Here is a 22,654-nt window from a genome sequence, read left to right as displayed (position 1 = left end):
TGAGGTGATGGTAGCGTGTCTTCAGCGTGCATATTTACCTCACAGAAGATTCCTTGTCAGAAAGGACACTACTCATTCTGGTCATGGAAAGCAGCTCACGCATCTTGAAGTAGTATTTCTTCTTTGTCGTACAGCAGGTATTTCAGTTCTCTGCAGCACTCATAGTTGAAAGTGTGTTTGAGTGCAAACTCCTCATTTAACTTCTTTGTAAAGGTCATATAAGAGATACCTTTTCAAGTGACATAGGCCCTCATTATGACATTGGTGGTTAATCCTTCTTACCTCCGCGGTGACGGCAGCCAACATACCGTCGGGGAGGCGAACATCCGTTCACCATATTATGACACACACACACTAAACCGACAGAATACTGCCACAAACATAAATACGCCAGACCAAAGGTAAGTGGTAAACTGTTGGTACGAACACCCACACCGTCACCACGCCCTCCACATTATGACCCATAAATCACCACGGTGGACATTCAACAGCAGTAAACCATTGGCAGTACAGACCGCTGCGGTCAGAATGGCCACCCAAATACAAAACAACACAACATTGGCCAATACCAAAAACGCAAACCTGACACTAATACACACACCATTTCCACCCACCCACAGCACTATAAAACCCATACCCACATTACCCACAACCCTTTACAAACATGAAAAAAGCCAAGAAACAGACATGCAAATCACAAGCACAACTACACACACCACAAACACCCATCCATCCGTCACGCACCCCACACCCCACCACATTATTCAACACCCACTGCACAACACACACCACACAACACCCAGGTCCCCACAAAAGCACCTCTGTTTCACAGATGAGGAGTTGCGGGTCATGGTAGAGGAAATAGTCAAGGTAGAGCCACAACTGTTTGGTACAGCAAATAACCAAAGCAAGGAAGATGGAGCTATTGTGGAGAATTGTGGACCGGGTGAACGTCTTGGGACAGCATCCAAGAACAAGGACGACATCAGGAAGAAGTGTAACGACCTACAGGGGAAGGTATGTTCCATAGCAGCAAGGCACGAGCTCACCTCCAGAGAACTGACAGTGGACCCCCACCTCCTCTCCTGCAGCTGACAGCATGGGAGGAGCAAGTCTTGGCAATACTGCATCCTGAGGCACTTACTGAAGTAGCAGGAGGACTGGACACTGGTGAGTCAATATTTATGACTTATCTCCCCCCAAACCTGTACGCCATCTTACCCCCTCACACTCACTCACATCACTCCACTCCATCCCACACAGTGCACCTACACATATGACTAACCCCAATGCAAAGCCCTGCATGCCATACCCACTGAATGTACAGCCCTCCCAGCCCTGCATGTACACCCACCACCTATGCATGCACAGCATGGAGAACTAACAATGCCACAATACATCACTACACACAAACAAAGGTGACAGGGAAACAGCAATGATATAGGGGAAGCTACAGATGTACAATATGTCACAGACATGAAGCATAATACATCACTTACATCCCTGCAGGCACCCCAGCCAATCCCAGCAGTGAGGAGGTGCCACCACTATCCAGTCCCCCAACAGAAGATGCCACCAGTGATAAAAATAACTCTGGACATCTGGATCTGGATGAACTTCTTGGCCAATCAGGGACCACTGGTCAGTCGGCCACCCCAGCCCACACCCAGTCCACCACAGAGCCTCCCCCCTTAGTATTCAACACCACATACCCACTCAACATTCCCACACTTCTGTCTTCAGGACACGTCAATCAGCAGTGTGCCCACCTGTACAGGGACTCCAGTCCACATCTCACAGCCAAGACAATCAGGGTTCTGGGGTCAGTGGCAGTGGCCAAACAATTCAGGGGACAGAGGCACAGGGGGACAGGGACACTCAGAGGACAGCTGTGTACCAGGGGGAGAACAGGCTCAGGGAACCAACTGTCCTGGAGGCACTCCCTAATATCCTGGGGGCTTACCAACAATCCCAGGACAAGATGGGCCAGATTCTTGACATCATGTAGGAGAACCAGCAGCTGCAGGAGGTACACCATCAGGAGATCAGGAAAGATTTGCAGCCCCCCTCAACACCACCATGGTGTCCATAGCAGGGGTGCTGCCTGATATGGCCAACATAATGAGGGAATATACAATAAACTAGTGGGCCCCTTCCACTAGTCAGTCAGCTGTACAGCCCACCACATCTGCTGCAGCTAGTGGATCGGAAGCCCTGCCACAGGACCCAGAGGCTACCAGCCCCCCTTCCCCTGCAGAAGGCGAACCACCCTGCAAACGTTCCCTGCGACCCAGACAGATGCAAGAGACACTTGCCAAGACCAAGGCCATTGCCAGGAAATGAGTCCCTGCTGAATGTCCCCCTTGTGTCCCACTTTGTCACCATGTCCACTTTGAACTGCCTTTGCTCCCCTTCCTATGGCCCCTTGGAGACTGAGCCTGTGCTACAAACAGACTGGACCAATACCCTGGCCTTACCTCTACCATCACCCCATTCCATTGCACTATTCCGTCTATAGGTTTCACTACAATAAACATCCTTTGACTGATTTATGTGATGTGTAGGAGGCTGGCCTGGTTTATAGTGGGTTCCTTGGGTACTTACACCTTACACCAGGTCCAGTTACCCCTTGTTAGTGAATGTAGTAGTGTTCTAGAAGCTTAGGCTGATAGAGGTAGCTATAGCAGAGCAGCTTAGGTTGAACTAGGAAACATTCAAAGCTCATGCAATACCACTTATAGTTGCACAGTACGTATACACAAGCAAAGACAATACTCAGTGTTACCAAAAATAAAGGTATTTATTTGGGTGACAGTACCATAAATATTTTAGAGACAATACTCCTTCTGGAGGTAAGTATTATACACAATATCTACACTAGACACCAACATTAGACACGTAAATAGTCATAAAACAATACAAACGGTAGGAAATCCTATAGAATGCAATGGGAGAAAATAGGTCTAGGGGCAACACAAACCATATGCTAAAAAAGTAGAATGTGAATCACAAATTCCCCCCTAGACACGTGTAGTGTATGTAGAATCGCTGGGAGAGTAAGAATACAGTAAAGGTAAGTAAATTGCCCCTCCCCAGAGCCCAGAAAAGCAGGAGTAAAGTACTGCAGGTTTCCTTAGGACACACTACACCTCGTTTTTGGGATTGTTGCAGCAGCCAACCATGTCTGCAAAGAACAGCTGCTGGATTACTGGACCTGAAGACCTGCAAAGGAAGGGGACCAAGTCCAGAAGTCGAAAGGACAGGAGTCCCCGCCAACTCAGAAGAGGGTGCAAAAAAGGAGTCCCTGGTTAGTTGAAGACTGCAGAAATGCACCCTAGGAAGATGCCTGCAGGTTCCTGTGTGATGCAAAAGATGTCCCACGGCGTGAAGATTGTTACAGATGAGATTTCGTATTGGAAGGCACCAACAAGCCTTGGCTACGGCAAAAGTGTGTTTTTCATTCAAATGGGGCTGGATGGACCCAGGAGGGACCTGGGGGCCTCAACTATGTGTGAGGAGGACACATTATAGAGTCCTCAGAATGCCAGCCAGCACCCCCAAAAGCCACAGGATCTGGGTTCAAAGGAGGTGCAAAATGTGGCTGATGCAACACAACAGAAGAAGGTCCCACGCCACCGGAGAACAACTCAGCAAGTTGAGCGTCACAGGGTGGAGTGCAGGGGACCTGGGCCAGGCTGTGCATGAAGGAATTTTGCAAAGAGTGTACAGAGGCCTCAGGAGGTGAAGAAGACACAATACATAGGGGTTCCATCGTTCTTGGGTAAGGCAAGGTCTTACGTCCTCCAAATTGCGTCAGCAGGACCTCAGGGCAGTCTATGTTGATGATGTCCACCCTCAGTGTTGTTAGGAGCCTGCTCAGCACCGTGAGAGGAGTCCCAGGGTACTAGTTGTTGCCTTGGAAGGTGCCTGCTTGGAGCAGGGAAGTGACTACATCACTCCACGGGAGATTTCTACGGTCCTTCTGGTGCAGGATGAAGGCAAGGAGTCCCCAGAGCATGCACAATGTGGAAACTGTTGCAGTTGCTGACTTGAAGCTGAGGTTGCTGAAGAAAAGTCTCTTGTAGACACTTTGTTGAAGTTACAGCGTTTCTTGGTGCAGGCTGCGGTTGATCCGAGGTCAGAAGAGTCTGAAGTTCTTGCAGAGGATTCCTGAAGGAAACTAGCAAGCAGAATCTGAAGAGAACCCACAGGAGAGACCCTAAATAGCTCTGAGAAGGGGATTGGCTATCTTATCAGGTATGGACCTATCAGGAAGGGTCTCTGACGTCACCTGCTGGCACTGGCAACTAACAGCCCTCCAGAGTGCCCCTACACCTTGCAAAGCAAGATGGCTGAAGTCTGGGACACACTGGAGGAGCTCTGGGCACCACCCCTGGGGTGGTGATGGACAGGGGAGTGGTAACTCCCCTTTCCTTTGCCCAGTTCCCCACCAGAGCAGGGGAGAAGGGGTCCCTGAACCGGTGTAGACTGGTTTATGCAAGGAGGGCACCATCTGTGCTCTTCAAAGCATTTCCAGAGGCTGGTGGAGGCTACCCCCTCCCCAGCCTGTAACACCTATTTCCAAAGAGAGAAGGTGTAACACCCTGCTCTCAGAGGAAATGCATTGTTCTGCCTTCCTGGGACTGGGCTGCCCGGACCCCAGGAGGGTAGAACCCTGTCTGTGAGGGGCAGCAGCTGTACCTGAAGTGCAAGCCTCAGAGATCTGGTTTGACAGTACTGGGTATTCATGGCGGAGCCCCCAGAATGCATGGAATTGGTTCCCCAATACCAGATTAGGAATGGGGGGGGCAATTCCATGTTACATGGCCATATTCGGAGTTACCATTGTGAAGCTACATATAGGTATTGGCCTATATGTAGTGCACACGTGTAATGGTGTCTCTGCACTCACAAAGTCCGGGGAAATGGCCCTGAACTATGTGGGGGCACCTTTGCTAGTGCAAGGGTGCCCTCACACTTAGTAACTTTGCACCTAACCTTCAGCAAATGAAGGTTAGACATATAGGTGACTTATAAGTTACTTAAGTGCCGTGAAAATGGCTGTGAAATAGTGTGCGCACTATTTAACGCAGGCTGCAATGGCAGTCCTGTGTAAGGGTTTGTCTGAGCTCCCTATGGGTGGCAAAAATAATGCTGCAGCCCAAATGGATCTCCTGGAGCCCCAATGCCCTGGGTACCTAGGTACCATATACTAGGGACTTATAAGGGGATGTCCAATATGTCAATAGAAATTGGTAAATGAAGTCACTGGCCTACAGTGACAAATTTGAAAGCAGAGAGAGCATAAGCACTGAGGTTCTGATTAGCAGAGCCTCAGTGACACAGTTAGGCACTACACAGGGATACACATTAGGCCACAAACTATGAGCACTGGGGTCTTGACTGGCAGGATCCCATTGAGACAGGCAAAACACACTGACATATAGGTTTATATCTATGAGCACTGGGATCCTTGCTAGCAGGAACCCAGTGACACAGTAAAAACACACTGACACACACTCACAAACAGGCCAAAAGTGGGGATAACCATGCTAGAATGAGGCTACTTTCTCACATTATGAAAATGTGCAATTATGGCAACAGTCACATCTTGTGCAATTGCCCTAAACTCTGTGATAGCATACAAATAATGACATGTAGCTGTCTGTAGTCATCACATCAGTACACAGTTGTTATAACACCGACGTCTGCAAAATGAGAAGACTCGGGGGATAGTCAGTTGAGGTGCAAAGGAAGGGACTGCCATCCTGCTACAGCCACACTGAAAAGATAATGTATCAGAGGAATGGTCAGTACCCCTGTCTAACCTGTGTGTCATTAGAAGTACTGCTGTATAACTGATATTCTGTTGTCCACATCCTAATACTCTGCCTCATCATCCTCACTGTCCTCAGGGTCCACTGCTGCCACAAGGGCATTTCCAATCTCCTCCTCCTGCAGTTAAGGCACATGTCGCCTGAGGGACAGGTTGTGCAACATGCAGCATAGTACAACTATCTGGCAAACCTTCTCAGGAGAGTAGCAAAGGGATCCACCTGTCAGATGGAGGCATCTGAACCTGGCCTTCAGGAGGCTGAAGGTACGTTCTATGATCCACCTGGTTCACCCATGTGCATCATTATACTGATTCTCAGCCCCTGTCCTGGCATTCCTTACAGGGGTCAGGAGCCACAATAGGTTTGGGTAGCCAGACACACCTGCAAGAATTGAGGGACAAACATTAGCCTTACACAATGGAATGGGTTATGACTCCTGAAGGCATACACTGACATATATTAGTTGGGGACTCTGGCTCACGTATTAGCCACACCCTGTGTCTCTACAGTTGTGCCATCACATTTGGGATGCTGCTATCCCTCAGGATGAAGGCGTCATGCACCGACCCAGGATACTTGGCAGTGACTGGTCAGCAAGGCACGCCATCTGGACATTGAGTGGGTGGAAACTCTTCCTATTCCGGAACACCTGTTCATTGTGCCGGGGGGACAAATGCAATATGTGTTCCATCAATCACCCCAATAATATTTGGTATATGTCCCATTGCATAGAATCCAGGCCTTCACAGTTGTCAAATCTTCAACATGTGGGAAAGTGATGTAGCTGCACATGTGTTTTACCAAGGCATACAAAACCCTTGCCAGCTTGATTTAGAACATTGGCTGTGACATATCTGCTGCCAATTCCACTGTCACTTGGAAAGAACCAGTTGCCAAGAAATGAAGCACTGATGGAACTTGCACAAGAGGGGGATCCCAGTGGGATGACGCATAGCTGATATCAGATCAGGCTCCAATTGAGTACACAGCTCTGTGATTGTGGCCCTGTCCAGTCTATAGTTGAGTTTTATGTGCCTGTCTTCCAGTGTAGCAAAGTCCACAAGGGATCTGTACACAAGGTCTTGTCTCCTATTCCTCTACTGTGGTTGGTATCTAAGGGACACAACACTGAGTAGGGTGTTACAAACTGAACAATGGTACCACCACCTCAGTGTACATAGACCATATATGTAATCGGACAATGTGATTGGCAATGTATGTGCAATTTACAGCAATGACACAGTTTCCAATTTCTGAATGTTGCCCACCACCATGAAATGACAACCGTCTGTCCTATAAGTATGAACAGGTGGAAGTGACGTAACTCCGTCGGCATTGGGCGTCATGGTGGAACGCGGTCTTGCACCGCAGTGCTGTTCCTCATTAGCTAAACTGGGGCTCTATGGAGTACAGTGTCCAATGGGCACCACTGGCGGCAGTAATGGTGTACACCGCCGCTGATGTGACCGCCAATTTCTGTCTAAAACCTTGCTTGATTCCTGAATTTCCACAGGACAACACCTCCACTGAGTGTGCTGCTGTGACCTGTGTCTGGATCCTGCCATGTCCTATGTGACATGTGAAAGGGCCCCTGCCTTCACTTCGGAGGAGTTAGAGTGCCTGGTGGATAGGGTCCTACTCCTGTATGAACAGCTGTATGGGCCTCCAGACCAACAGGTGAGTAAACCATGGGCACAATACATGTGACATGTTTGCATGGAGAAGTGTGTACTAATAGTGTGTCATTTGGGTTGGGTATGTCTGGTGGTAGTGTACAGGCAGGGCTCCAAGTGATATGTGTGCCAATGGAGATGGAAATGATATTTGTGGGACATATGTGTGACAGGCTCGATTGTATAGTTAATGGTGTCCTCCTGGCTGTATTACCTCTGCAGGTCAGTGCCCATCAGTAGAAGGGACTGTGGCATGCCATCGCCAAGGACGTGCAGACCCTCGGGGTCTAAAGCAGGTGGAGCTCCCACTGTAGGAAAAGGTGGGAGGACCTGAGATGCTGGGTTCGGAAGACCGCGGAGGCCCAGCTGGGGATGGCTTCCCAACGAGTGCGGGGTGCCCGTCGGAACCTGACCCCTCCTGATGTCCCGCATAGTGGTGGTGGCCTATCCAGAGCTGGATGGGCACTTGAGGCCAGCACAGCAGCCACAAGGGGGTGAGTACAGTGAGCGTGACAACCATTTTTGTAGGATGGTATAGGATCCTGGTGGTGGGTTTCAGTTAGTGGGTGCCCCTTCATGCCAGCTCAGCCATTTCTACATGATCCAGCTCAAGGTAAATGGGTGTATGTCAAAATCTAGTACCCTAGCTAGGCTGCATTCCAGGTCAGACAGGGCTTAGTGGGTCCCATGAGGGGTGCATTTGGCGGTGTTTGGCTCTCATCTTGATGTGGCACCTAGTCAATGGAATGCCAGTGCGATGCATAGTGCTCAATCCTGATCCCTGTGTGTGATGGTAATGTGTATGCCAAATGTGGTCCCTTTCTCTCACCTCCCCCTATTTTTTTCTGTCATCCTGTCCATGTGTATATTAGCATCATCTGGCAGAGGAGCAGGAGCATCTCATAGGACCCAGGAGGCAGAGTCTACTGATGTCGAGGGGACCAGTGGGACGGAGGGTGACGTGAGCACCACGGCGGATACAGAAGGTGACAACATTGACTCTAATTCCTCCTCCGATGGAAGCTCCCTGGTGATGGGGGACACCTCTGGAATCACCCTAGCTACAGGTGCCACCACCTGTACCAGCACAGCCCTCCAAGTAACCCTCAAAGGAGTTGCCGTGACTGCTCACCCAGGAGGGTTGGCATATCCTTCGCCCCAGGCACCTCAGGCCCTGCCCCATTGAGCCCTGCTGCCCTAAGTGAGGAGGCTATTGACCTCCTGAGATCATCTCTGTAGGGCAGTCAACCATTGTGAATGCCATCCAGGGGCTGGCATCATAAATGCAACAATGCATTGCATACCTGGAGGGCATCCACGGTGGTTTGGCGGCCCCACAGAGATTGTTTCTGGCCTCCTCTCTGATGGTAGCCAGTTTCCTTGTTCCTACCATCCCCCTCCAACTACCACTTCCCAGTCCCAGTCTCCTCATCCCCAACCCATCACAGGCACAGATACAGACAAGCATGCACACAAAACATCACACAAGACTAACACAGTCAAACAAAGGCAGCACAGTTCAGGCCACAAGCACTCACACAAACAACAGACAGTTGCTCACACAACCACATCCACTGCCTCTACTACCTCCCCCTCCTCCTCCTCCCTCACAGTCACATCCACACTCACACCTGCATGCACTGCATCAACAGCCACTACCACCACCACATCAAGCAGCACATACACCTCACTTGCAGACACCTCCACAACATCCATCCACACGTCCCCTTTGTCCTCTCCCACCCTGTCTACTCCCCCTCCTAATGGGATACAAATGCACCCACTCAGACAGCCAACAGCCGTCCACCTCACACATGCACACTGTCCATGCACCTGCACCTGCACCCAAGTCAAGCAGATGTACACCTCTGACAACCACTCTCTCAACCTCCACTCCCATCCCTCCTCCCACATCCTGCCCCAACATCCCTAAGAAGCTTTTTCTTGCCCACCTAACCTCTTCCCTCCCCTCCACTACCCCGTCCTGCCCATAAGAGCAAGTCCCGAAGACCCATCACAGCACGTCAGCCAAACAGTCTGCTACTGCTCCCATCAAATCATCAGCTGCTGGCACAAAGGGGCCCTAGATTATCACAGATGCAATTCCTACTGAGAGCACACATCTGGCTCAGAAATGGAGGACTAGGGTGGTGAAAAGCAAGGGACAGGGGACGCAGACAGGGGAGGCAACTCCTAGTCCTGGAGGCAAGGACACAAGTGACATGTCAAAGGCCAAGAGTACCCATCACAAGAGGGGACACATGGATCCCTCTCCTCCACCAAAGATTGCCAAAGATTCCTCTCCAGCAGCAAAGAAAGGGAAGGTTCCCACTCAACCACCAATGAAAGGTAAGGTTCCCTCTCAACCACCAATGAAAGGGAAGGTCCCACTCAATCACCAGTGAAAGGGAAGGTCCCACTCAATCACCAGTGAAAGTCAAGAGGCCCACTCCACCAGGAGAGGGCAAGGAGGTTCCACCTCCAGCTGAGGCACAGCAACCCTCACCTCCAGCAGAGAAACAACAGCCCTCACCTCCAGCAGAGATACGGCAGCCCTCACCTCCAGCAGAGACACAACCATCCTCACCTCCAGCAGAGGGCAAATAGGCCACCCTCCAGGGACTGTTGTACAAGGAACCCACTCCAGAACCAGTGGGCAAGCTCCCTACTTCAGAGACCGTGGCCTTGAACTTCCCACCAAAGACAAATGGGCGTGGAGCCCCTCCAGAACCAGTGGGAAAGTTCCCCAGTTCAGCTGAGATACCCCCCACCCCTCCCTCCTTCCTCCTGAGGTACCTGCCCATTTCCAACATGATACCTTGAACCGTGGATTGCGGACTGTCAGGAGTCAAGTTGGGCCTTGGACTTTCCCCTGTGGCCATGTGGCCATTTTGTACTTTGGACTGGCCATTGGGCCATTCTGAACATTGTCACCTGCTTTTGGATTCAAATGGACAATATGGTGGCTGTTGGCATCAAATTACAGTGTTTGCTAATTCTCATTGTAGTCCTTGTTTTATTTTAACTTGTGTCCTGTGAAACTGGTTTAACTCTGCAGCTGGTTCTGTGTATGGTGTGTGTGTGTGGAAGGTGTGTGCTGTGCGTGTGTCTGTGTCAATCTCCTTTTCCTCCCTCCCTCCCTGGTGTGCTCGGTGGCTGTACTCAACGTCTTCATCAGTGTTGGTGTTCCAGGAGGGCCATGGCATTAAAGAGCATCGGGAAGACTTGAAGTTCCGGTTCCATGGCAGTAGTGGAGTCCTCTGTGTACTTGTTGGTGAGTCTGTTGTTTTCTGTGTTATGTTTCTGCCAGGCTTTTGATGGCATTGGTACCGCCCCAGAACTCCTGGTGGTTTGCTATGTCATAATATGGTGGGCGGTACCTTGGTTCCGCATGGCTGTTGATAGCCACCGCCGTGGTCAGTGGTGTTAAGGTCTTGGAGTTTGGTGTGGTACATTGGCTGTCTATGGGATGTATCACCGCCATGGTCATAATTTGGCAGTATTTACCACCATCCTGTTGGCAGTATTACCACCGCTTTATCACTCACCACCAATGTCATAATCACCAGCATAATATTTTAGGAACAATTCAAGACATTCTATATTTTGTGAAAGCTTTCTCAGAGAATTCTCATGACTCAATCAATATATTGTGAATAATCGAAAATACATGAACTTTGTGCATTCTCCAGTGCAATCATCTATTCAAATGTAATTTGGAGCACAGCTGCACAAAACGATAGATTTCTTCACTATCCAATTGTATTCACTCACTCAATCAAATACTACAACCGCTATACTGGCATTCTGTTGCAGTGTTAAAATCATATACTAATTTAAGAAAATTCAAAATCTTTTTCTACGACAGAGTTTATTTAAAAGAGAAGAGCACAAGGGGTATGGAACATTGATGTACATGTAATATAAATAGAGTTAGTAACATTAGGATATGAATTGAAATGCGAATTGTAAGTTTGTTTTTGTCTTCACTTACAGGTAGCTGTCGTTTATAACATCAGGCAAAAACAAAGTATAGCACTGAAGATTCCCCAGCAAGCCAGTCCTGCTTATTTCTCTATGTTTTTCACCTTCCCCCTGTTGATATATCACACTGGTAAGAGTCAGAAGTTCAGTGTGGATATTAGTGGAGGGGCGTTGTGACTAGCTTCTGCTCCTGAGGAATCCAGCTGTCCAGTAGTTTACACTCCTGACATATACCCACTTTTCTCCAACTGTACCAAACATATCTATAGAATGTGCCCACTAACTTCACTGTGGGCCTCATTACAAGTTTGGTGGTGTATGGACCCCCTGGCGGTGTTGGTAGTCCAACCGCCGTCGGGTTTAGTGGTTGGCCCATCGTATTATGAGTCATGTTGGCCTATGGAGCAAAGACCATAGTGGTTCTTCCGGCACCGCCAGGCAGCAAAGACCACTGCGGTTACGAGGCAGCACAAACAAGCTGGTGGAACCTGTGTTGCTGCTGGACACATTATGAGGTAGAACACCGCCAATGTGACCATGGCCGTCCAAACACCACATCTTAGCAGGAGGAAACGGGGAATATTAAGATATTAAGGGAGACACTCACCTGGTGCCACCATGGAGCCAATCACACATGTCCTGCCCCTGCTGTTGATCCTCGAAGGTGCTAAAAATCCACACTGCCGTGGATGCAACCACCTGTAAGTAAGCACACCTATCTGTGTCATTACACTCAACAATAGATCATTGTGCTGTCGTCCACATGATGTGGGTATCACGCTATCCGCACCAAGTACACTTGTCCATTGGCACCCTGCTCTCCCAGGCTCTAGATTGTTCTCTGCTGGGTAAGCAGGCGAGGGGCTTTGATTTGGTCCCCCGGCTCCCCGTCCATCAGCCCCCCACTCCTCTCCAGGCTCTGGATTGTTCTCTGCTTGTTTTCCCGACTCCTGGTGGCCTTTGGCGGTCCTTGGCCATTCCCAGTGACAGAGGGCCCCAGGAGGGGATGTGTGAGCACTGTTCTTGGGTTCAGCACAGCTGGAGCACCTGGTCTTATGCCCCGGACTATAGAGTTTATTGACCTGGCGCTAGATGATCCTCTCATGACTGGAGCAGCGCGGTCTTGGGTTTGGCGCAGCTTGAGTGCCTGGACTTGTGCCCTGGACTACACAGTGCATTGGCCTGACACTAAATGATTGTTAGACCTGACAGCCTTGGGGTGGTCACCCCTAACTTTTTGCCTGTCTCCCTCCACATTTTGGACACTGGTTTTGCTGGCTTTTAGACTCTGCGCACTTTACCACTGCTAACCAGTGCTAAAGTGCATATGCTCTCTCCCTTAAAACATGGTAACCTTGAATCATACCTGATTGGACTATTTAATTTACTTATAAGTCCCTAGTAATGTGCACTCTATGTGCCTAGGGCCTGTAGATTAAATGCTACTAGTGGGCCTGCAGCACTGGTTGTGCCAACCACTTAAGTAGCCCCTTTTCCTTGTCTCAGGCCTACCACTGCAAGGCCTGTGGGTGCAGTTTCACTGTCACCTCGACTTGGCATTTAAAAGTACTTGCCAAGCCTAAACCTCCCCTTTCTCCACATATAAGTCACCTCTAATGTGTGCCCTAGGTAACCCCTAGTGCAGGGTGCTGTGTGGGTGAAAGGCAGGACATGTACCTGTGTAGTTTACATGTCCTGGTAGTGTAAAACTCCTAAATTCATTTTTGCACTACTGTGAGGCCTGCTCCCTTCATAGGCTAACATTGGGGCTGCCCTCATACAGTATTGAAGTGGTAGCTGCTGATCTGAAAGGAGTAGGAAGGTCATATTTAGTATGGCCAGAATGGTAATATAAAATCCTGCTGACTGGTGAAGTTGGACTTAATATTACTATTCTAGAAATGCCACTTTTAGAAAGTGAGCATTTCTTTGCACTTAAATCTTTCTGTGCCTTACAATCCATGTCTGGCTGGGCTTAGTTGACAGCTCCTTGTGCATTCACTCAGACACACCCAAACACAGGGTACTCAGCCTCACTTGTATACATCTGCATTTTGAATGGGTCTTCCTGGGCTGGGAGGGTGGAGGGCCTGCTCTCACACAAAGGACTGCCACACCCCCTACTGGGACCCTGGCAGACAGGATTGAAGTATCCCCCACTTCAAAGGCACATTTGGGTATAAAACAGGGCCTCTGCCCTACCTCATCAGACACTTGCTGGAAAAGAAACCTGAACCAGAACCTGCATCCTGCCAAGAAGAACTGCCTGGCTGCCTAAAGGACTCACCTGACTGCTTTCTACAAAGGACTGCTGCCTCACTGTTGCCCTGCTGCCTTGCTGAACTCTTGTCTGGCTGTAAAAGTGCTCTCCAAGGGCTGGGATAGAGCTTGCCTCCTGTTCCCTGAAGTCTCAGGACCAAAAAGACTTTTCTTTTTCACTTGGACGCTTCTTGCGACGAAATGTTCGACGCACAGCTTGTTCCGCGGCGAGAAAAACGCTGCACACCGAAGCTGATCAATGCGACGCCTTCAGGACGACCGGAACTTTGACGCACGGCGTCTCAAGGACAACGCCGCCCGACCTCCAGAGGAGAAATCGACGCGACGCCTGCCGTGAGAGCGAAACTTCGACGCACAGCCCCGCAGAACGACGCGCAGCTGGTAAACAAGCAGGAGAATCCACGCACAGACCCGGGACATCTGGTAATCCCCGTGATGCACAGAAAGAGACTATCCGCGCACCGGAAAACGACGAACGACTTCCCCGCGTGAAAAATAACGACGCAAGTCTGTGTGTGCTGGGGAGAAATCGATGCACACACCCTTTTTCCACGTATCTCTTCTTCTGTGGCCCTCTGAGGAGATTTTCCACTCCAAACCAGGTACTTTGTGCTTGAAAGAGACTTTGTTTGCTTTTTAAAGACGTAAGACACTTTATATCACTTTTCAGTGATATCTCTATAAATTCACATTGCAACTTTATTTGTGTTGACCTACAATTATCCTGATAAATATTATATATTTTTCTAAACGCTGTGTGGTGTATTTTTATGGTGCTATATGGTGGTATTGTATGATTTATTGCACAAATACTTTACACATTGCCTTCTAAGTTAAACCTGACTTCTCGTGCCAAGCTACCAGAGGGTGGGCACAGGAAAATCTTGGATTGTGTGTGACTTACCCTGACTAGAGTGTGGGCTTTTGTTTGGACAGGGGGTAACCTGACTGCCAACCAAAAACCCCATTTCTAACAATGATCCTCTTAGGACTGGAGCAGCATGACAAGTGGAAGCTCTAACTTGGGCTTAAGGCATGTGACCTGTGGCACTGCAAGCAGGGCCAAGTGGGGATGGTGGTGGACTGAAGCTTATGCTGCAGGCAACCTGTCTCTAGTACAGGTGACTGGCTTTAGGCTAGTGCGGCTTGTCAGGGCTGTGCTGCCTTCTGTTGACCTGCCCCCTCACTCTAAATGTGGCTTCCACTGCTCTCCTCTCTCTTTCAAGCTTTCACGCAGCATCTTGATATTACTATATAAGAGCTGCAAAGTGTCATCTCAAGGAATCTATTCATGTTTACTTTTTTCACCTTAAATTTTCTCAATTTTGAAGAAAGGAGTGTGGGAACTGTTTTCACTATGAGGTCTGGCAATGTAAGAAAGGAGCATCCTAATTCTCAAAAACGCAAGAAGTGCCTCTGCTGTGATGTAATGCGCAGTCACTCCACATTTGTCACTGCTCCCAATGAGCAGACATACCCTCTCTACCCTAATTCAATCACTGCTGCTCCTTCTTCAATGGTCGTTGATCTGTTCAATCCCGTAGTTTTGAACTCTCATCTTCCCGCTTCAAATCCACCTCACTTAAGTTCCTTGAAGTCTTGTGAGTCTTCTTCTTTGGCCTATTTTAGGAAGAAATCTAAGTTGGAATCTAAAGCGAATGGTGGGGATATCCAGTTAGCATCACGTCTGGGTAAAACCTCAGCGTCTGCAGTTATGGATGTTTCATCCACAGTGTTTGGATCTTTGACAACAGCTGCGCTAATTCATCGTCCTATTTCACCAGTTATCTTTATGAAGCCTCAGTGCTCATTAATCCCTTCTGAGGCAGGGATTTTTGTCTTTCCTCAGTTAGCCTCTCAAGATTCAGCGTCACAGGAGGGCCAGCCAGCTGTGATTCCACCTAAGCATGAGCTCTCTCCAATTATTATTTCAAGTGACCACTCCTTTGATGCCAGAGAGTGGGCAACTTCTTTAGCTGCTTGCCCAACAGCTTTGTATCGGCAGGATGGGCAGGTCGCAAGCTGTAAAGATCATCTGCAGGATCCCTCACCAGTCCCCCAGCAGTACAATGGACCCATAGTCCAACTAGCAATGTTTGTCCAATGCTACCCACGAGGTTATCCAGTAGGGCCGGTGACACTAGCTCTCAAATTGTGTTCAGCATGGGTGAGTTCATTCATCAATCGCTTCTAGATCTTTCCTGCCTTCAATCTGAAATTACAGGTGGTGCCAAGATGGAGCCCAATTCGGTGCTTAACTCTTACTGTGGAATGTTCTGGAGACCTACCAACTCGATAAAGAATTATTGATATTGATTAGGTACCTTCACGAGGGGACTTATGCTCAGGTACTTTGGTCTCAAAGCTATACCTGTTGACAGGGAGGCCAGGCAGGGGTGTGTCCTGGCCCCCACATTGTTTAGTCTCTTTATCAACGGTGCGGTGGACCAGCTGATGCACTGTAACCATGATGCTCCAAAGTTAGCAGGAGCCCCTGTCCCCATTTTAATATTTGCAGATGATACTTTATTAATTTCAAGAACTCCAACGGGCCTAGAAAACGAACTTGATGCTTTTTTTTACTTTTGCTCCAGGAGTGGACTCGAAATAAATCCAACTAAATCAAAGTTCATGGCTTTTAACCCGCATAAATCATTTAGGAGGGCAATGACTATAGCAGGCCAACTGGTAGAGAGAGTTAGTCAATTTGACTATCTGGGGATTAGACTAGCAGATGACCAACAGTGGTCGGCACAGATTGGGAAGAGTTTGTCAGTTCTTAGACAGAGGTCAGCAGCGATAGGGAGGGAAATCGCTAATATTTCGGAAGGGGAGATCTCACCTGCTATTACAGTTTACAAAGCAGCGGCAGCGGCAGTGGCAGCTTCAACTTATGGTGCGGAGCTTTGGGGGCACTCTAACTCTAGGTGTTTGACAACGGTAGAAAACCGCTTTATACATAATTTCTTGCGGCTGCCGATGAGTGCCCCTCTCATACCCCTTAGATTTGATTTCGCTTTAAACGAGGTTCACAATGAAATTGTTCTAAGACCTCTTATGTATTGGGTTCGTCTCTGGACTTCTGAATACTTGTCCACCTACCAAACAGCAACAGATGAGTTCCTAGTGGACGACCGTGCATTAAAATTTCCTGCTTTAAATATGTTAGAGACATGAGTAAACTCCTTAAAATGGAGGCGGTGTGCAGAGATCCTCGCAATTTGACCAAGGAAGTAAAAGTGCGCATAACAAGGTGCTACTGGGAGACTATTCTGGTGCAAATTTGGTCTAAAAAAAACCAAGGTAGCAGGACCCTACAATTTCTGGATCATAAATGTAGCCCTAAGTTTGAGGCCTATATGGATAATGTAAACCCTCCCTACACCAAAACCCTCTTTATTAAATTTAGATTAGGGATTCTCCCACTTAAGACATTTACTGCGAGATGGAGCATGGAGGATTGCAATCTGACCTCTTGTCACCATTGCCAGGAGAAACCAAAGTCACTCGGACATTTCATGTTTTTCTGTCCTAGATATTTGGTCCCTAGCAAGAAGCTATGCAGGTCAATGGGGATAAGGGAATGCAATACATCATTATGCATTTTGGCAACTGATACAACTGATAAGGTAGTCTTTGCAGTTGCAATATACTTGCAAAATGCATGGGCCATAAGAACCAGAGAATTGCTATAATTGTGCATTTTAATAAATTGATTTTAGATTAGAATTATTTAATGTAGCAGCAGATTACTGATTGGAATTAAGATGCAATGACCCATAATATTTTAAGATTTTAAGATTGATGCCTGTTTTGCATTGTTTTAACAACTATGCGGTTTTATAATTTATTCAGTGTCTCTTAGGGCCAGATGTATGAAAAGTTTTTGCACTCGCAAACGGTGCGAATCGCAAAAGTCGGCCATTTGCGAGTGCAAAAACGTGGTCTGCGATGCATGAAAGGCAATCGCAGACCAAAAATAAGAAATCACAAAAAGTGTGATTTTTTGCGGTGCGACCTGGTTTTGCGAGTCGCATTTTGCGATTCGGTATTTCCAGTAGGAAATTGCAAGGCGCAAAATGCGATTCGCAAATTCCAAGTCGCAAATAGATGCATCAAAAATTTTCAATTTGTGATTTTTCACAGAATGGCATTTTGCACATGCAAAATACCACTAAGTGAAAGCAGGTGGTAACCAGGTGCAACCTACATAAAGAGGCCCAGAATGTCTCAGACTCTTTTCCACAATGGCTGCACTCTACGTCATGGCGAGGAGGATGAGGATCTTGGCAGGTTTGAGGAGAGGGAGGAGGAGCGCATTTTCAGAGTGCGCATTACACTATTTGACCAGACAGAGGAGGAAATATTTGAGAGGTATAGGTTGAACTCAGACATGATACTTGATCTGATAGCTGAGCTACAACCCATACTGCAGCGCAGAACACTAAGGACTCACATCATACCCACCCGTGTGCAGGCATTATGCTCCCTACACCTACTTGCCTCAGGGAGCTATCAAGGGGTCATAGCAGCGGCTGGAGGGGTTTCACAGAGTACCCTCTCTAGATTTTTCAATGCATTTATCAACGCCATGCTAAGCAAACTCAAACAGTACATCAGATTCTCCCACACCCCACAGGATATACAGAAGACAAAAATAGAGTTTTACCAGATAGCACAGTTCCCCCATGTCCTAGGTGCCATAGATGGCACACATGTGGCAATCTGTCCACCATCAGCCACAGAGTATGTTTACCGAAACCGTAAATACCAACATTCAATGAATATTCAGGTGATATGCAATGCCTCCTATATCATAACTGATCTCGTGGCCAGGTACCCAGGGAGCACACATGATTCGTACATCTTTCGCCACAGCGGCATTCACACAAGACTGCTAGCTGGGGAGTTTGGAGAAGGATATCTACTAGGTAATGTCACTCTGTACACTGGTGCATAGATGGTGAACACATGTCAGATGGCTCAGTTACTCATCACACCTTCTGTCCCTTCCAGGAGACAGTGCCTACGCAGTGCGCACCTACATGATGACGCCCTACCTCAATCCCAAAACACCAGCAGAATGGAGATACAATGCAGCACACAGGGCAACCCGCAACGTGGTAGAGCGCACATTTGGACTGCTGAAGAGTCGCTTCCGGTGCCTCCACAAAAGTGGAGGGGCACTAAAGTACAGTCCAGAGATCACATGTAGAATAGTGGCTACTTGTGCAATCTTGCACAATATAGCTACAACCAGGGGCATACCTATAGAAATCAGTGACACTGAATCAGATGAGGATGACGATCCCATACCACCTCTACAGCCAGCAGACAGGACCAGTGCAGCAGAGGGAAGGCAAAGGCGTGCTGACATCACACACAACCATTTCAGACGTGAGTATGAATGAAAAAAAAACACTGACAGCTGTACCTGTAGTGATAGAAATTTATTACCTTACGTCAGGTAATGAATGGTGAAAAATGAAGTAAACAGGTGAATAAGAAAAATGAAAAGAAACAAAAGAACTGAGTCCCACACTATTACATCATAGTGGGAACACCAGTGTCAATGCAGCAATAGTCACTTCCTCCTCCCACGCACACCACTGGGGTGCCCAGTTGACTCACTGGCACCCTGAATGTCACCCTCAGTGGCAGTGCTGCGCCTGGCACTGCGCCGTCTGGTGTCTAATGCAGGTACTGCCAGACTACTAAGGCTCGAACTGTCCTCAGTGTCCCCCAAGGCTACCTCACTGGGAGTGGCCGATCTCTGTCCCATGACTAGTTCAATCACATTAGTGATTTGGACAAGGCCCTGGACCACATCCCTGCTGGTGTGTGCAGCCTCCACTTGGGCCGCCACAGCGCGACGGGCGATGAATGCGGTTGAGTTTGCCATCCTGTTTGAGGACCTGCAGTAGTTAGCAAACATGGTTCGGAAGCGGTGTTTCTTGTCTGCATCGACTCACCCTTTCGTGGCGCAGCTCCTCACACAGGTCACGCACTGCACTGGTAAGCTCCCTAGTGTCCTGAGAGGCCTGCACCTGTCCCTCACGCAGCTGGATGATATTGTCATTCAGGGTGTCAATTCACCGATGCAGGCCAATCATATGTCTGTTGTTGACTCTCAGGTTCCTGTCCAGACTCAAAATTCTCCTGTTTTGCAGGCGCTGTTTTCTGCAACATAGCAGCCTCAAGTCCCCCCAACAAGGATGAATCCTCAGCTGCCTCCTGTGGTTGCTGCTGGGACACTGTGGAACTTCTGCGATGTGCTGCATGACCCGTGTCCTCTGGGATCTGGCTGCGCCTATCTGGTAAAGATGGTGTGCTTGGCCCCTCCTGCTGCACATCGGAGTCACCACTGAGGTCTGGCAGTGGCAATGGCCTGGGCCTGCGGCGCACAGTGGAGACGTTGACGGACCCACTGGTGTTGGTGTCAGAGGGCTACTGTGTGTCCGTCTCCCCTACACACGGAATTTCTGTGGCTGCAGGGCCAGGCCCACCTGCAACAACAATATGCAGCATGTCAGTTCTGTATGTTACATTCTTCCTCCAGAAATGGCAATAAAGCTGCAGGTAATGCTCTACATGGTGTAGAGTGTGTTGTGTTACCTTGGGTATCACTATGCTTGCTTACATTGTCATGCTACTGTCTGTACTAGTTTGTGGACCACAACTCCCATAATGCATTGTTGTGATGCTTCTAAGATGTGGACTGGACTACTTCACACACTACTTCACATTACATGCTAATTCCTAAAGGGCTTTTATGCATGCACATATTGGGTTCACATGACAAAATTGCACTTACCTTGGCTGGTACTCGGTTGAGCGGAGGTGTCTATATCTGTGACCCCTGTCACTGCTTCCGGGAGGAGTGTCGATTCCACCAGTGGTGTGGCAGGTGGCTCGGTTGGTGGTCCTCCTCCTGTGCCCCTGGCCTCTGCAAGTCTTTTTGCCACCCTCTACTTTGCCCGGGACCGCAGGTCGCACCAGCGTTTCTTGATTTCATCAATGGAGCGCTGTGCCACTCCAATGGCGCAGATTTTACCTTGGATCTCAAGCCATACCCTTCTCTTCTCGCTCTCAGGCACCTGGAGTGATGATTTACCAAAGAGGCGGCCATGGCTCCTCACAACCTCTTCTGTTAGTACCTCCAGCTCCTGTTCACTGAACTTGAGTTTGCGCTTCCTCTCCTGCTTCTCCTGTGATGTACCTTGGGGCTCCATTGTGGCTCAGATGATGCTGCTCCTTCAGAGTGCTGCTCAATGTGGCTGGGCTGCTCTCACTCAGGATGCTGGTTTGGGTGTGGCACCTGAAACTGCCTGGGATGACTCATTTCCTGCTGGTGATGTCATCAGGCTCCTCCAGGTGTGCATTCTCAAACTTTCTTGCATTTTGTGATTTTTTATCGAATCGCAAAAAAATCGCAAATTGCGAGAATGCAAATTGCGAGTCGGTATATGAGCCTCGCAAACCACAAATTGCGATTTTTAAGAAATCGCTAATTCCGAATCACAATTTTGTTACATGGCCAATCGCGACTCGGAAATAGCGATTTCTTAATAATTGCATTTTGCGATTCGCAGACCCCAGTTTTCATACATCTGGTCCTTAATGTATTATATGGTACTCCTTGTTTATTTCCCTTTTACAACTGGTCTATTGTATAATTATGATATGGTGTTTATTGTATACTTTTATGGCTTTTAGCCGAAATAAAGTTATTACTAACAGTGCTTATCTCCAAGACTGCTATAAGTGGCTCCGCTTGGCCACAGCTTTTGCAAACCTTTCAATCTACCGTGCTGGCTTTGAACTATCACTCTGATAAGCTGGATGTCCAAGTTGATTTGTTGAACACATTGGCCACATATGTAGCTGGGATCGACCACTGAATAGAAAATGTAAATCAGCTAATGACTAGAGACCAATCAAGCTCCAAGTTTGTTCAAGCAACTTGTTGCTGTTCGCCATTTATTGAAAGTTTATCATCTCTGCCTTCCTTTTTGAGTTTGGTTTTATCTGAAATTATGAGGTTCCCTGCAGCTCCTGTGCCTCCAGCGCCCCTGCCAAATCTGAGGACTTATCCCAATTTGGCTCAGAAATCAACCAAACTAAAAACATTGGATGACTATTATTTTCTAGCAAAGAGTGCAAAAATCAATAATTCTCCCTAGCCTGCTGTTACTGGAGTCTTTGAGCATTGGCCTATTGTGTTCATTAGAACTGCCCAGAGTCGATCCTCTGGAGCCTGTTTTCTCACATTATTCTTGCATCGCATCACAAACTGATACTTCACATTCAATGCCTCCAGGAGCTGATTGTGGAGCTCAGCACCCATTGAGTAAGAGGGAAAAAAAAGGCTCCAGAAACAACGGAACAAAAGGCAAAGCCTACCTCCCAAAGGGTCCCCAAATAATGTTCAACTGTCCGCAGACTCGATGCACAGCAGTCGCAGGAAGTCTCTAATGTAATTCCGCGGACCAATTCTTTGAGGGTCATACTTTTCTATCTAGTGAGCCTATACAGGGCCCTTTGGTCAGCACTATTCTGCAGGAATCTGAATTTCCCTTCAAGGATCCTCTGATTCCTGCTGAGGAAGGCAAAATTGGCAGTTTGTTCAATCCCACTGTCTCACGCCGGAGGGATGGAGTGCCTGTCGATACTGCAGTAACCCTGGCAAACCCCAAAGCAGACCATGTAATTACCGATAGTGAGGTTCCAAGCTCCAGTCCCTCTATTTCCCAAAAGTTGCCTTCTGATAGTCATTGGAGCCAATCTTTAGTCCTGTCATCATGCCACCAAGCTTATTCTATTGACACCCCAGGCTCAGGGTGGGGGGGCCCTTTGGGCCCATTTAACATAGTAGAATAG

This window comes from Pleurodeles waltl, chromosome 10 (assembly GCF_031143425.1).
Source record: "Pleurodeles waltl isolate 20211129_DDA chromosome 10, aPleWal1.hap1.20221129, whole genome shotgun sequence".
NCBI lineage: Eukaryota > Metazoa > Chordata > Amphibia > Caudata > Salamandridae > Pleurodeles > Pleurodeles waltl.
The sequence above is the reverse complement of the archived record's forward strand: the minus strand, read 5'-3'. Positions refer to the sequence as shown.